This window comes from Podarcis cretensis, assembly GCF_951804945.1.
Source record: "Podarcis cretensis genome assembly, chromosome: 5".
NCBI classification, from domain to species: Eukaryota; Metazoa; Chordata; class Lepidosauria; order Squamata; family Lacertidae; genus Podarcis; species Podarcis cretensis.
Genome location: NC_137174.1, coordinates 64,208,179 through 64,224,919, shown reverse-complemented (window position 1 = coordinate 64,224,919; position 16,741 = coordinate 64,208,179).

Below are 16,741 nucleotides of genomic sequence, written 5' to 3'. Positions count from 1 at the left end.
ATTATTTGCAGTGGGGGGTTTTTATATAAGGAAAACAGAAAAAGAAAATGGCTGTTTAGTACGGGTATTATAAGAGTCTGCTAGCCTCGTTATTATCATAGGCTTTCATTAGAAATCCTTTATATCTGTAAACAGTACCATTAAAATAATTGTCCTTTAATTCACATTTATTTATTTTTTATTAGCTTACCTCTCAGCTCTAGCAATAAATAGAATGCAATTGTCAGATGCTGCTTCAAACTGTCTTAAAAGATGTCAATTTTCACAGTAGTACAAGGAACAGATTATATAGGCAGGAGGAGGAATCAATGACTCAGCACTCAGGAGACACATCCCTGCTTGTTATTTCTGCTAAATCATCTGTTTCCTTCCCTTATGGGCAATACTTGCCAGGGTATGCAGATATACTTAAGGTGATGGCAATTCGGATTGCTAGGGGAGGAAATTTGAAGATAAAGTTAATTTGATATTGCTGATTTACGCAAGTGGGGGGCTTTATGGGAGTGGGGGGTGCTCTCTGCATAATCAACTTATTTCCTCTCCTTTTGTAGTGCCATGTGTTAAAACTTGATGTAAAATCAGTAGAAGCCAGGCGTGTGGTGTGGATTCTGAAGTCTGAGATTAAAGTGGATAATTTGCTTGCAGCAGCTGTAGTCTCAAGAAGCAAAACAAGAATAAAGAACCCCCACCCCACAAGGGGGGGGGACCCAGCAGGATCTGAGCAATGTGCCCATATGAAAAAAGGCACTTTAAGCAAGATGCTGTTTAATTTTTTTAAAAAAAAATTTACACATTTAATACAAGCAAGGCTGTTTCATTTACATCCCAGCCACTGATTTCAGAATAGGGGATTAGTGGTATCTTCAACAGATGTTTCTAATAAACTTCCTGAATATGATTTTCTCCCTACAGGGATTAGAGGGACATAGAGGAGTCATTAGTTGTGAAATGGATTTGTCTGGATTACCATGTATTGTATTTAATAAAAAATAAAAAACCCACAGCTATTTTGCACCAGTCTGAATAAGGCATTCCATTTTGTGCTCTAAAGGAATTTACATTGTCTGTAGATTTGGAAAAATATGACTAGAGCAAAATTTCAATCTGTTTCTCTCTGTGTGCCATTTTAATATTCATTTCCTCAGCAAAAAGGTTGTTTGAAAGACTGCAAAGGTATTTTATAATGGGTGAACATTTGAATGCTTCAGCTCCTGGTGCTTAAATTCTTGTATCAAAGGCATGAGGCTCTAATGACCTGGAAACTCACAGCTCCAACCAAGGCCAAAGGGCCACATCCAACCATCACGAATGTTGAGGGTGAGGTAAGAAAGGAAGATCACATCCTGTCCTAATTTGGTACCCTTCCACATCTTTTCTACTCTGTTGCTCTAAGGTCATACAGTCGTACCTTGGTTCTTGAACAGAATCCATTCTGGAAGTCCGTTCGACTTCCAAAAACATTTGAAAACCAAGGCATGGCTTTCGATTGGCTGCAGGAGCTTCCTGCACTCAATCGGAATCCGCAGATTCTGCTTCAGACGTTTGGGTTCCAAAGAACGTTTGCAAACCAGAACACTCACTTCTGGGTTTGCAGCATTCGGGAGCCAAAAACTTCATGTCATAAGGCATTCGAGAACCAAGGTACAACTGTATTGAGTTCAGTAGGATTTACTTCTGAGTTAACACTGTAAGATTTGGGAATCTGTGTTTCTTGTGCACCAGATCATATAAATAGACAAAAGGGCAGGGAATTTACTTGGGTATTTTCTTTTGCCAGTATTATCAGCACCACCGCTCCCTCCATTTGCCAGATCCATTTGGACCTGAATACCCCTTGGGAAAACCACCCGTTGGCCTTTTGAAATCCTTTAATTTGTGGTTCGAGGACCCGACCACCGCGACGTGAAAAGAAGACACAGGGACACGTGATATAAGGTTAATGGGCTAGAAAAGGCCACAACTTTATTGATTACAGCAATGAAAAGGTATTGGCTTAGGCATTGGATCGCGAAACAAGTGGGTTTATTCACCAGGGGTTCATCACCTGTTGATGCTAATCCAACTATAGGCTCACCCCTGCTATCACCGAGGGTCGTGCCATGGCCTCCCGCCAAGCAGGCATCGGACAGAATACACGACCGCCAGATTCCTTTAACGGAATACCCCTAAACATTGAAGGCATAGGCGATGGCCACACCTAGCACTTCGACACACCACAGCACATTATTCCAATGCCTAACCGCCACCCGAGCCGAAAGGCTCGCCGCCAATACCCTCAAAGCTGTAACCAATCCCAGATGCATTTGCTGACACTAGCTAACCAACTGTCGTTCCCCAGATCCGATAGGTGGACACCGTCATTCCGGTATAAAGCTTGGTCGCTGATCCGGATACGGTCATGATAAATGACTCGGCCATACAAAAAGTGCACCCAACGGGCTATTGATTTAAGAGTTTCCTGGATTTTTCAATGGCCATACAGTTCTGCACACTGCGTCACACAATTCTCTTCAGGAAGGAGGACCAGAACACCGTTGTTCCGGGACACAAGGCAGCCACCTCATCCAAATCTCTCTTTATGTGCCACGACAAGTCCACACTTCTTCTGCTGATAAGGATGTCAGGAGGGCCAAACGTGGCAACTCTCCCTCTCAGCAATGGCATAAGCAATGCCTCGTCTCGAAAACCAGGAAACTCGCACTCCAGATGGCTGCCAGGAGGGCCAAACATGGCAACTCTCCCTCTCAACAATGGCATAAGCAATGCCTCGTCACGAAAACCAGGAAACTCGCACTCCAGGTGGCTGCCAGGAGGGCCAAACGTGGCAACTCTCCCTCTCAGCAATGGCATAAGCAATGCCTCATCACGAAAACCAGGAAGCTCGCACTCCAGGTGGCTGCCAGGAGGGCCAAACGTGGCAACTCTCTCTCTCAGCAATGGCATAAGCAGTGCCTCGTCACAAAAACCAGGAAACTCGCACTCCAGGTGGCTATCAGGAGTGCCAAACGTGGCAACTCCCCCTCTCAGCAATGGCATAAGCAATGGGATTTACTTCTGAGTTAACACTGTAAGATTTGGGAATCTGTGTTTCTTGTGCACCAGATCATATAAATAGACAAAAGGGCAGGGAATTTACTTGGGTATTTTCTTTTGCCAGTATTATCAGCACCACCGCTCCCTCCATTTGCCAGATCCATTTGGACCTGAATACCCCTTGGGAAAACCACCCGTTGGCCTTTTGAAATCCTTTAATTTGTCATAACAGCTCCTCCTCTTCCTCTTCCTCCTCTTCCTCCTCCTCCTGTTTATTTATACCACACCCATCTGGCTGGGTTTCCTCAGCCACTCTGGGCAGCTCCCAGCAGAATATTAAAAGTAGAATCAAACATTTGAAAATTTCCCTAAACAGGGCTGCCTTCAGATATCTTCTAAAAGTCAGATAGTTGTTTATTTCCTTGACATCTGATGGGAGGGCGTTCCACAGGGCAGGCGCCACCACCAAGAAGGCCCTCTACCAATCTAAACATCACCGCCATGCTTCTCCTTTGGTCACAAGATACCAGTGCCGTTCATGCTATGACCCTAATCCCTTGGCTGTGAAAGCTGGTCAATTGAAAATTTCACAATCCATTCTGTTCTGTCCCAGTGTGGTGCACTCCATCCTGCTATATTCACCACTCTCTTCGGTACCTGCACTGTTAAGCTAAAAGGAAATGGTGGGGAAGTCTGGTGCTACAGAATGCAGTAGCACAGTAGCTCTTTGTTTGCTGAAGCCTCTTGGAGAAGCCACACAGCCTGGTGTGGCTATTCTGGAGGTTGCCCAGGCTGCACAGAACCGGGAGATGCCGTACGGATTGGCACAGCCTAGGAGGAAGTTGCCCCTCCCGCACAACATCAGGAGACACCATGCAGCCTGACGCAGCCTGGGTAGAGGCTGCCCCAGGCAGCAGAGCATCCACAGAGACACCACACAGAAACTCCAGAGGTCTGCAACAGCCAAAGGATAGGTCTGGCCCAATACACTTTGGCACCTGAATTCGACCCCAAAATGGTGCTCCCTTCCTCACCAGGGAAGAAGGGGTGAGGGAAGATCTACGTCAGGAACAAGGGGGGAAGAAACATTGATACTGGGCAGAGGCGGGGCAAGGTGGGTGCGGCAGGTGTGGCATACTCCGGGTGCCATCCTGATGGGGGTGACATTCCACCCCCCCCATAAACTCCCAAGCCTACAGCGCCACCGGCAAAGTTGTGAAGGAACTGCTGCACGCCGCTTTGCAGCTCACCCCTTTCCTCGGCTTGCTGTAGGCTTGGGAGTCATGGGCGGGGGGGTGCCCCCACCTGCGATGACTCCCAAGGCAAGCCTACCCACTAGCCATCAGCTGCACACAGCTCTGCAGCTCCAGCTCTCTCAGAGCTGCAGCCACAAGTAGAGGATCCCGCTGCCGTCCGTACAGCACTCGAGCGGTGTTGTAGGCAAACCACCTGTCGGTTGTTGTAGGCAAAGGCACCATGCATGAGCTGTACGTACGGTGCATGCACATGCACTGCCGGGCAGTTTGCCCCACCCCTGACACCCCGTACCGGGTGCCAGTGAGCCTTCCTTCACTCCTGGCACTGGGAACTGCTGCTCCTGTGGATCCTCCTGCCTGAGGCAGTCGCCTCATCTTGCCTCATGGGTGGGCAAGTGCTGATGCAGGGATTAACAGTAGCATTTTCGAGCAGTTTGGAGCTTAGGGCTAAACAACACTGACATAACATTCTGTTTGGTCAACAGATGTTGTAGCTACTAATAGCAGCTTAAATTACTATGTGTTACATGTGTTACACCACAGCTCCAATGTGTTTCGGGCCAAAATGTTTTCTCGTGAAAGATTGGCAAGAGATTTTCCATCAGCAATTTAAAAATTGACCAGAAAGCGAGAAGAGACAAAGTAAAAATACAGTTTTATTTGGTTTTGCTCAGGTCTAGAGCTCAGCAGTATGCTATTCAGCAAATATTGTAATTCAATTGGGGAGGCGAAAGATGCGATACAATGGGACCTGTTTATTCATTCAACCCAAAAGAAGTATCTTGAAGTGGGAATTTCAAACATTCCCAGCAAGCTGTATAGCTATCTTACTCTAGAGAAATATAAATGTATGGAAAATGGTCTTGGAGGAATCATGAAATCTGAGTGCTTTTCTTTGAGACAATTTGCAAGATATAACGGCAAAATTCACTGAATAAATTGCTATATATTTTTGGTGATTATTAGGGCATTACAATTATTTATTTTAATTTATTACAAGATTTCTAGGCCAGTCTTTCCCAGCACAATAGCCTTCACAAGGCATTGCACAAAGTCTAGAGTAAAGCAAAACATATGCCATTATCAAATTTCACCAAACAAATGGCACAAATTTATCCAAGCAACACCGTTAATAAAATGCAGACTGAAATTAAAATGTATTTTTTTAAAACAAAAAACACCTTCTTGTGAGTTGCATTAATTTCCAGTGGGAGGGAGTTCTGTAGGTGTGGGGATAAAAAAGCCCTTTCCTTGGTACCCATCAGTCTAGCATATCTCATAAAAACATACAGGGGCAGAACAGGACTTCACGTGGTCCATTAACAGCTATAGAATTAGCTTCAGTTTATCTCCCATGAAAGCAGTGGATGTAATTTAACTGCCTCCCTGAAATATTGGTTCCTTCAATGGAGTGTAGCTTGACATGAAAATAAGCTGCTTTGAAACCTGACGACACCCTCTATGAAAGCAAGCTATTTCACTGATATTGCAACTGGCATGCAGCCCAGCAGAATCTACCTACCCTGTTTTCTGCATGCAGAATGCCACTGTAGCTGCATCGTGTCATGCCACTAAGTGGCTCACTAGAACTGCATGCTAGGATCATCTGTAATAGCACAGCTGGCTCACCCAGATTATTCTCAGGGTCAATTCACACAAATTACCATCTTGAAGATGTGGTTTATCAGCATACAGTAGAGTTTGGTATGCATCTCTCTCCCTCCCTCTCCCCGCTCTCTGCTTTACCATGTTCCCAGCCTCCGCTCAACTCACATTCACCCAAACATGGTGGGTTTTGCTTGAACAATGTTGCAAGAAACAGATCACACCGCCATCTAGGCAATTGTATTATTAGTCCATCAAACTCTGCATAAGGCCACTCAGCCTGCAATCTCATCCTACCCATTTTGTTTTGTCATTCATTGGCCCTCAGCAATTGGTCCACTACTAGTTATTTGTAGAGAAGGGAAAACCTGTGCCCACCTCTGCCCCATACTCCATAATTAGCCTGATTTTTCTGAAATTTTAATGAGAATGCTGCTCAGAGAAAGCTCAGGCTCTTTCTAAGTCTTCCTAGAGAAAACAACATTTTCCCCTAAAACCTGGGGAGCTCCTTACAAATTCTCCTTCTGAAATGCACCCTTATGTGGGGTGTCATGGTCTGGTTTACGGGCGGTCGAAGTCCCGGCTGAGGACGTCAGGACTGGGGGCAAGATGGCAGGGTGGGAGCAGGAATGGGAGTCCAGAAGCCAGAGTCAGGAAGCCAAGGGTCCAAAGGTCAGAGAGCCGGGAGTCAAGGAGCCAAGGGTCCGAGGATCAGGAAACCAGGAGTCGAGGAGCCAAGGGTCCGAGGATCAGGAAACCAGGAGTCAAGGAGCCAAGGGTCTGAGGATCAGGAAGCAAGGAGTCAAGAAGCCAAACACAGCAAGGCAGGAAGCGTGTTGCTGTGGCAAAGAGCCAAAGGGAAATGCTGACCTTATATCCCTTCCCAGCTCTTGCCACCAGGTGCTGTGAGTTACCAATTGGCCTCACCTGTGTGGCTGCACTTGCCTCTTCAGAACAAACTTAGGAAAGCCCCAGTCCTGTGAAGCCCTACCAGTCACAGAGCCTGGCTTCTGCACGCACTCCTGACATGGGGAGGCAGGGCAGGGAGATGCTTCGGTAGCAGCAGAGGTCTGATCTTTGAGGTCTAGAGTCTCACGTAGGCTTTCCATTGCTACTGCAGAGCCTAGGAAATTGATTAAGCCGGGGGCATAGGAAACTCCAATTCCCAGGCTCACCAATGGATGCTTCCAAGAAGCAGGGAAGCCGGTGCGGTTTGCTGGAGGTGAGCAAGCCATTACAAACCAGACCTGAACTTTGGAAGGGTTTGGTCTCCTTTTCAGAATTGGAGGAGTCTGCTTCCACCAGCAATGCAATTCTGAATTGTGGTGCCATCACTGCTGGTACTTACAGGAGACCAAGATAATGGAAACTAGCTGTGAAAGTGCTGTGAAAGTGCAGTAATGTCTCAGGTCCTTACTTAAACATTGCTCTTCAATTTCACATCTGCCCTGTGATGCTCTTAAAAATTCAATTCCTTTCATTCCTGAGAGAACAGCTTGGGAGGGAGAGGGCTTGCAACACTGAAAAACTAAGATATTGATAAAATGAGAGGGGGTGTGTGTGTGTGTATACACACACACACACACACACACTGCTGCTTTTTACTTAGGCAGTAGCAGTTTGGGGCTGTGCTTCTGTAGCCACAAATGTGCAATATTTATGACACTGCTTCTTTTCTAGACCAATATCATTCAAGTCTGGAAATCTTGTAAGATGAGGGAAGCAAACCATCTTCATTATGCAGTCGCATATATCATTTGCAGTCCAGATGAGCCAATACTGAAAAGCAAGAGGCAAGGTTTTGGAAGCCTTATAAGTAATTTTTCCTCGTTTTTGTTTTCTAAGAAGAAAATGCAATATCTCTAAAGGGAAGAACTGTGCAAATTTATACAACAACAGGTCAGAGCCAACCTTCCTGTTTCTAAAATATTCATGAAGCACGGGGTTATTCTCTCAGAGAAAGTGAGAAACGTGTTCTCTAATGTTTCCTTTCATACTTCTCAAATGCTATTGTTACTTTCTTAACGTACACCTTTTGTCTTTGTTCAGATACTTTGAGGCACATAAAATTTTGGGGGAGATGGTTGTTGTAAAGATAGGCATAACTATTTGGATACAAGGTGGGAATAATTTGGTACAACCAGGTGGTTCTATCCTTGGTATAAGGTGGTAAAGGGTTAAAAGGAACTGCACCTATTGCTTGTATTATGACAGTGGGTGGGACTGGGGGCGGGGAGAGAGTATCAGCCCTCTGCCAGTTTAGTTCTCCATGAGCTGCCCCTCAAAGCTAGTCCTGTACATTCCCTGTTTAATAAAGCAACTATTCTGCTATTTGCTTGGAGTCACTGCTGTGGCACATGGTTAACAGGAAGGTGTGCATCCATGTGCCACTTTCCCCCAGAAAACCCACTCTTTACCGCTAAATCAGAACAAATGGCAATCTGCAGAAAACCTGAAAACCAGGTTTCAGCACTAAAGGTTGGGTTTCCCTGGATGAAATTGTGGGGCAAACGGGTATGTGAATAAGCCCTAAAGGGTGAAAGCATCACCATTCCATGCACATGCATATTGTCTAATTTCCTTCAAAAAGTGAAGGGCTATAGCAACAGATAGATGCATATGCACAAAGATGACTGTTTTCGCAACATCTTGTATTCTCTGCAAACTCCAGGCCAGTGGTAAGTCTCATTATGCATGCATAGAGCTTCCAGAATCTCTATTCTGTTGACGGATTGCGAACCTACAGGATACCAGGAGAAAAAAGCCCTGAGGGGAATTGCTTCAACAAGAATAATCCAGATGTGGGAAGGAGGTAATCGGTATAAGCTCCAAGTGGCAGGACAGGCTCTGCAAGAGCTCTTTAAAAAGCAGGACATTGCTTCAACGATGGGGTGCATGTGACGTTCTCAAGCACTATTGTTGGTTTGCAGAGTGTTCAAAATGTGCCTCTCATCTGAGAACAAGAGATGATTTTAAAAAGCAGGGCCCTAACTTGGAACTCTGCATTCTGGCATCAATGGCAGGTGCTGTCATGAAGTGATTTGCTTTAAAGAAAGGACAACTCTAAGAGTTAATGCCTTCTGACTGGTATATTACCTTGGAGGGTATATTATTTTTATTTCCATATATTTGGGGAAGGGGTGTTAAGGAAAAGCAGGGATCAGGTAAAAATGGAAGGGAAGTTAGTTTAGGGAAGGTAACAGTAGATTGTTTGCTATGATCCCTCCTCAATAATAAAATAAATTGATTGTTTTTCTTAGGAGGAATGGATAGCTCTGTCTAAGTCAGGAATATGGGCATGGTGTTTTTTTTCATGAACCCAGTTTTGTTGTAGTTTCTAGGTTTCAATTTTAACTTTGTGATATATGATGTTCAGCAATTTTTGGTTATTGCAGATATCGCCGCTAAGCCCAAATAGCAAACTATAGATGCCCTAGTGCCAGCATCTAATTTTTAGATAACCAGTCAGTGGAGGGCCAAGAGAATACCTTAGAATTCCGAGGCTCCTGGGATCTCATCAGTGCTGCTAGAACTTGTGTACTTGATTCAGGGGAGAGAAGTTTAAAATAGACATTGAATCTCTACTTTCAAAAGACTAGTGTAGGTACTGGAGATCAGAGCTGGGCCGAGATTTTTCTGCTGTCGCCCTAGGGATGCAGTGCTATGCCCCCCCCCCCAAGAGAGGGCATCCCAGGAGGCAGAGGATAGATCAAATAACCCCATATGTCACTGGAGACAGAGCTCTAGTTTTGGGGGGAGAGAGATATCAAGTCAGATTCCCCTTTCCTGCTGCGGCTTGAAGCCTCTGATGTCCTGGCCCAACCAATGATGGAGCTGCCACATCTATAGGGCCAAAGGGGTGGCACGCTGCGGGCAAAATGGGGGGCATGCAGGAGTGGAGACTGGAAAATGGCTTTGAAGGAAACAAATGGTCCATTTCCCTGACATGCTCCCAGAACTATAGGAGCATGTCCAAATTTCTCCGTCTCCTTTCCCTCTCATTGATTCCAGTGAGAAGGAAATGGTTGCAAAAAAATGAAACCAGGTAATAGTTATGGAAGTGAAAGCTGGAAGGCTGATCGCCAAAGAATTGATGCTTTTGAATTATGGTGCTGGAGGAGACTCTTGAGAGTCCCATGGACTGCAAGAAGATCCAACCTATCCATTCTTAAGGAAATCAGCCCCGAGTGCTCACTGGAAGGACAGATCCTGAAGCTGAGGCTCCAATACTTTGGCCACCTCATGAGAAGAGAAGACTCCCTGGAAAAGACCCTGATGTTGGGAAAGATGGAGGGCACAAGGAGAAGGGGACCACAGAGGACAAGATGGTTGGACAGTGTTATTGAAGCTACCAGCATGAGTTGGACCAAACTGCGGGAGGCAGTGGAAGACAGGAGTGCCTGGCGTGCTCTGGTCCATGGGGTCATGAAGAGTCGGACACGACTAAACAACTAAACAACAACAAAAATAGTTATGTTGTTTGATGTGTTCTTAACTGCATCTGTTTTAATTCATGTTGTGAGCTGCCTTGGGTCCTGTGTTGGAAGAAACTCATGATATACAAATGAAAAATGTATGGAGGAACACAAGACCGCTACAGTACCTCTGCTCCCCTTCTCCATAAGTGCAAACAGAGGCATTCTCTCCAAGTCATTGACAATACATTGCTAATGTGGGAGCTCATGGGATTTTGGCACCTATGTTTGCACTGGACCAGCCATTGATGTACCCACATGAAACTCCAGCGCTACATTAATTGATGCTATAAGAAAACCTCTATTTTCTCTCTCTCCTGCCTGTGTTCAGTGGTGACTCGATATTTAATCTTTAGTCTTTGCTTTGTTTTGCCTCACATAAGAGCAATTAAGTTTGCAAAATACATTGTTGTCCTGATAATGCAAGTCTAATTATGATAATATTGAGGATAACAAAAGTTACCAAGTTAAAAAAAAAAGCAAGATTGCAAACAATTTTACAGCACATGCTGAATTGAAGGTAATTTGTAGGCAGGTCACCCGGGTTCAAGTTTTGGGAGGGCAAACATGCATATTTGTGAATTTGCCTTCAAATAAGAATGTTAAATAGTAGCAATGATTAACAGCAACAGTGTTGATCTAATTTGCTCTGCTCGTGACAGGAACACAATTAAAATCAAGCTGGCAAATTGCAACAATATTTTGCATGCTAAACAGTACGGTATATGAAAACACCTACTGTGATCATGCTGGTAAAGAAATGATTATGATGATTAATAAAATAATAATAATAATAAATAAATAAATAAATAATATGACCCTTAAAACCACTTACATGTGCATTTTCCTACTGAAAACAATGACTGAGGCAATTGTTATGGGGCTGTTGGCAGCAGAAGGTTATGAGATTTAAAGCTGTTGAATCATAGGGATGTGATGCAGATTACTCTGGGGCAGTGGGATTTTGCCAAGAGATAGATCCCATGCAGCAGCTTCTATTAAGCACAGAAAGATTATTTTTCTTGAAAACTGAAATCACTGCTTATCCCCTTTTCTGCCCTGGGAAGTGCTTTGGCATGGAGAAAATTGTTGATATGGATGAGTGACTTTGATGTGGTGCTCCGGAGATATAACTGCTGCCCTTTATATAGCTCAGGTCAAACTTAAATCTAGTTCAAACAGGCATTAGTCACAGACAAGGGATATAGCTTTCAAAGTCTAGCAACTAGGACTTGCATTGGGGCCAGGCAGGGACATCACCGCAACTCCCCTCGCAGCAGATGAGCAAAATCCAGAAGTAAGCTGTCAACTTGTCCAGGAACAAGCATCTATAGACACCGTACACTTCTGCTGCAGGTAGAATCGGAGAATATTTATAGCATCCACTTATCAGCTCACAAGCAAGAGCCAGGAGGGTTCCTTCCATCCATGTCTTCAGCTGATATTAAGAAATTGGGGGCTTCTGCTGAGGCTGGGCAGCTGTCCCAAAATGAGCGATCTCAACATGCAGGATACCTTTTAGAAAGGAGTGTATCTCATATATCAGAAGGGACAGCCTTAGTGTAAATCAATGTTCACCTCAGGGAACAGACCTGATGACATCCATCCCCAAACACATTCAGCTCTTTACTTCTCTTCCAGTATAGTTGCACAAGTCAGAGATTATACTCTGCTCCACCTCAATTTCTGATATGGATGGAGAAGACGTCAAGTCAACTAACATCTGGATTTTTAGGCTAATAATAATAATAATAATAATAATAATAATAATAATAATTTATTATTTATACCCCGCCCATCTGGCTGAGTTTCCCCAGCCACTCTGGGCGGCTCCCAATCAGTGTTAAAAACAATACAGCATTACATATTAAAAACTTCCCTGAACAGGGCTGCCTTAAGATGTCTTCTGAATGTCAGGTAATTCTTTATCTCTTTGACATCTGATGGGAGGGCGTTCCACAGGTCGGGCGCCACTACCGAGAAGGCCCTCTGCCTGGTTCCCTGTAGCCTCACTTCTCGCAATGAGGGAACCGCCAGAAGGCCCTCGGCGCTGGATCTCAGTGTCCGGGCTGAACGATGGGGGTGGAGATGCTCCTTCAGGTATACAGGACCGAGGCCGTTTAGGGCTTTAAAGGTCAGCACCAACACTTTGAATCGTGCTCGGAAACGTACTGGGAGCCAGTGCAGATCTCTCAGAACCGGTGTTATGTGGTCCCGGCGGCCACTCCCAGTCACCAGTCTAGCTGCCGCATTCTGGATTAATTGCAGTTTCCGGGTCACCTTCAAAGGTAGCCCCACGTAGAGCGCGTTGCAGTAGTCCAAGCGGGAGATAACCAGAGCATGCACCACTCTGGCGAGACAGTCCGCGGGGAGGTAGGGTCTTAGCCTGCGTACCAGGTGGAGCTGGTAGACAGCTGCCCTGGACACAGAATTAACCTGCGCCTCCATGGACAGCTGTGAGTCCAAAATGACTCCCAGGCTGCGCACCTGGTCCTTCAGGGGCACAGTTACCCCATTCAGGACCAGGGAATCCTCCACACCTGCCCGCCTCCTGTCCCCCAAAAACAGTACTTCTGTCTTGTCAGGATTCAACCTCAATCTGTTAGCCGCCATCCAACCTCCAACCGCCTCCAGGCACTCACATAGGACCTTCACCGCCTTCACTGGTTCTGATTTAAAGGAGAGGTAGAGCTGGGTGTCATCTGCATACTGATGAACACCCAGTCCAAACCCCCTGATGATCTCTCCCAGCGGCTTCATATAGATGTTAAAAAGCATGGGGAAGAGGACGGAACCCTGAGGTACCCCACAAGTGAGGGCCCAAGGGTCTGAACACTCATCCCCCACCACCACTTTCTGAACACGGCCCAGGAGGAAGGAGCGGAACCACTGTATAACAGTGCCCCCAGCTCCCAGCCCCTCTAGACGGTCCAGAAGGATGTTATGGTCGATGGTGTCAAAGGCCGCTGAGAGATCCAGCAGAACTAGGAAACAGCTCTCACCTTTGTCCCTAGCCCGCCGGAGATCATCAACCAGCGCGACCAAGGCAGTTTCAGTCCCATGGTGAGGCCTGAATCCCGATTGGAAGGGATCCAAATGGTCCGTTTCCTCCAGGCGTGCTTGGAGTTGTTCAGCAACCACCCGCTCAATCACCTTGCCCAAGAATGGAAGATTTGAGACTGGGCGATAGTTGGCCAAATTGGCCGGGTCTAAAGATGTTTTTTTAAGAAGCGGTTTAATGACTGCCTCTTTCAGCGGGTCTGGGAAGGCTCCCTCACAGAGGGAAGCATTCACCACCCCGCAAAGCCCATCGCCCAGCCCTTCCCGGCTCGCTTTTATCAGCCAGGATGGGCAAGGATCCAGAAGACAGGTGGTCGGTTTCACTCGTCCAAGCAGCCTGTCCACATCCTCGGAGGTAACAGATTGGAATTGATCCCATATAACAGGACCAGACAGAACTCTAGCACTCTCCCGCCCCGGCCCTGCTCCCACGGTGGAGTCTACTTCCTTCTGAATCTGAGCGATTTTATCTGCAAAAAACTTTGCAAAAGCATTGCAGGAGATCTTGGGGTCCCTACCAGGCCCCGGTGGTACAGGTGGTTCCGATAAGCTGCGAACCACCTGAAAAAGTCTCCTGCTGCTGTTTTCTGCAGATGCAATGGAGGCGGCGAAGAAGGCCCTCTTCGCCGTCGCCATTGCCACTTGGTAGGCTCGACGTTGAGCTCTAACCCGTGTCCGGTCTGATTCAGAATGAGTTTTCCGCCACCGGCGCTCTAGCCGTCTCAACGATTGTTTCATCACCCTCAGCTCCGGGGAGAACCACGGGGCTGTCCGGGCTCCATGCAATCGGAGAGGGCTTGTGTAGATTATAGGTTTTCATGGATTTGGAGATCACATTGTAGCATGATTATTGCCTGTGGTATGCACATTCATTGTTGAGCCCCATGATGACCTCAGGACAGAACAAATTTGTAGGTTTTTATAACAACAAACCAAAATGTTCATCAATGTACATAATCATTCAAAAATGGTAATTTTTGGGAGTTTGCTGTCCTCAAATTTTAAACAGGCATATTGTGCTATCTTGATTTAGGGGTGCAGAACTGCCAGCAATTTTTCTAGTTCCCTTTTTATGTATACAACTTGGTCATGAATTCCTTCAGTCACTTATGATGAAGAAACACATAACAAGCTTCCTAAACTCCCTTCCAAATTAAAAAAAGGAATTTCTGGTGTTTACTATGAAACTAAGAATACCACAGGACGTAAAATTATACAGAAAACAAGGGAATCGGCATATTCCTCACCTACTGTGAAAAAATTCAAACAGCAGTTCATTAAAAGCCAGACTTTTTATCACCTATAGCAGGAAAACAACCAGAAACTTAAAAGGAATCCTGGGTTGTTGCAAGTTAAAATGTTCCACCTTTTTGCAAAGTGGGAAGGTCCATTACTGAGTGGCAGAGCATCTACTTTGCATGCAAAAGGTTTAATCCCTGGCATCCTCAGGTAGGGCCCTGGAGAACCAGTGCTAGTCATTATCCACAGTACTGAACTAGATAGACCACCGCTCTACCTGGTAATGGCTGGCATGGTGTGGTGAAGCCACAGAACTACCCATCCAACAGTGATGTCATTGCATCCTACCTGGATGATGCTAGGATATGGATGGTTGCAGGGTTGGGGTCATGTAGATGCACTAACAGAGACACTCCATGTAGCCCTGACCTTGCTGCTGCTCTGCCCCACCCCAGCACCATTCAGGTAAGCTGCAGTGGTGCCAGTATCAAGAGAGTGGCTGTGCCCCACCATGACAGCCATTCCTGGATCTGACAGTAGAAGGCAGCTTCCTACAGTGACCCCGAAGAAGTCATTGGATTGTAGATCCCATCATCCTTGACCACTGGCCATGCTGGTTGAGTCCATCAACCTCAGGGTGGCCACAGACTGGCTCTATGTCAGCCCCTATTCCTTTTCTCTTCCTCTTCTTCAGAAACGGAGCAGTGCTCACTGATCTAACGAGGAGTATAGATCGCTCTGGTGTTAGATCAAAATTATGCTAATAACACTCCAGTTTAAGAAATGTGAACTCAGTGCAGTAGAAACAAGAATGCATTCCAATGAATCCCATTTGGATGGCCTTACTATCAAATGCCTTTTATTTCACAACCCATTTGCTGTGGCTGCAATTATAGCACAGTAATGCCCATCATTACTTTTCAACTCCCATCCCTTGAAGCTCTGGTGCAGGCTATCAGAATGGATGACCGGCCATTTGGCCGAGGCGGAAAAAAATTAAAACAACAACAAAATGCAAAAAGCCTCGCAGTCAGTTTGCAATACTTGCAGCCTCATTGATCATCTCATTTGCAAACCCTTTGGTTGCATTTATCTGTCGGGCTGCTCATACAAAACATGCACCATCATTAAGTGTTCTCAGTTCTGGACACCCAGAAAGAGTGACTCAGGCCAATCTGCTTTTATTCATACCAGATTATTCATTTCATTTATCTTTTTTGGGGGGGCGGGGGGGGTGTGTGTTTCAATCCAAAGCAGCTCAAATTTATTGCCTTAAGAAAATATTCCAGCTAAATTGAAGAAAGCTAGTATCCCTCCTGCCATGTACACTGATTATTTTTTATATTAATTTTTTTAATATAAAGAAGCAGCTAGGATATTTTTTGAGATATCTCTTTACATTACAATGCCATAATTTAGCTTTGAACACTGGATGCTCCAGGCCTTCACCACACAGTTCTGCTGTGAACAGCAGGATAGTTGCTCTCTTAAATCAGAAAGTTCACACACATTGACTGAAACTAGCATTGCATCTTCCATACCCTAATAATGAAGTTATGATGATGCATTTGTTTGACCAGTCAGTTTATGCCTCCAATTCCCCTTGTAATAAAATGTCCCCAGTTTATAGAAAGCAATGTGATAATACTGACATTTTTAAAAGTTCTGAATATAGGTTCATACTATCTGGAGCCAGTGAAAAGGCAGGTTAGATAATATTCCTAGTGATTCTAATTGTTCCGCAGTTTTCCTAATATAGCAACATTTCATTTATATAGAACGAGGGATATGAAACCTCCCAGAAAGAATTCAAATCCCCATTTGTACACACTAATAATAGTACACACATAAGAATCCACCTGCTTGTTGAAGTGCTCATTTGAATTCCACCCCAACTTGTGAGCCTGCTCCTCAATAGTTCATTTCACATAAAAGTTACAGAAATTTTTGTGCCTGCATATTTCACTCACAGGTTCACTGCTTTATGGGTTTTGTAGTAGTCTGTGCTTTGTTTTGTTGTTTGCTCAGTTCGAGTAAAGGCCACTAGGCATTTTAACCAAATTCACCAGTGAC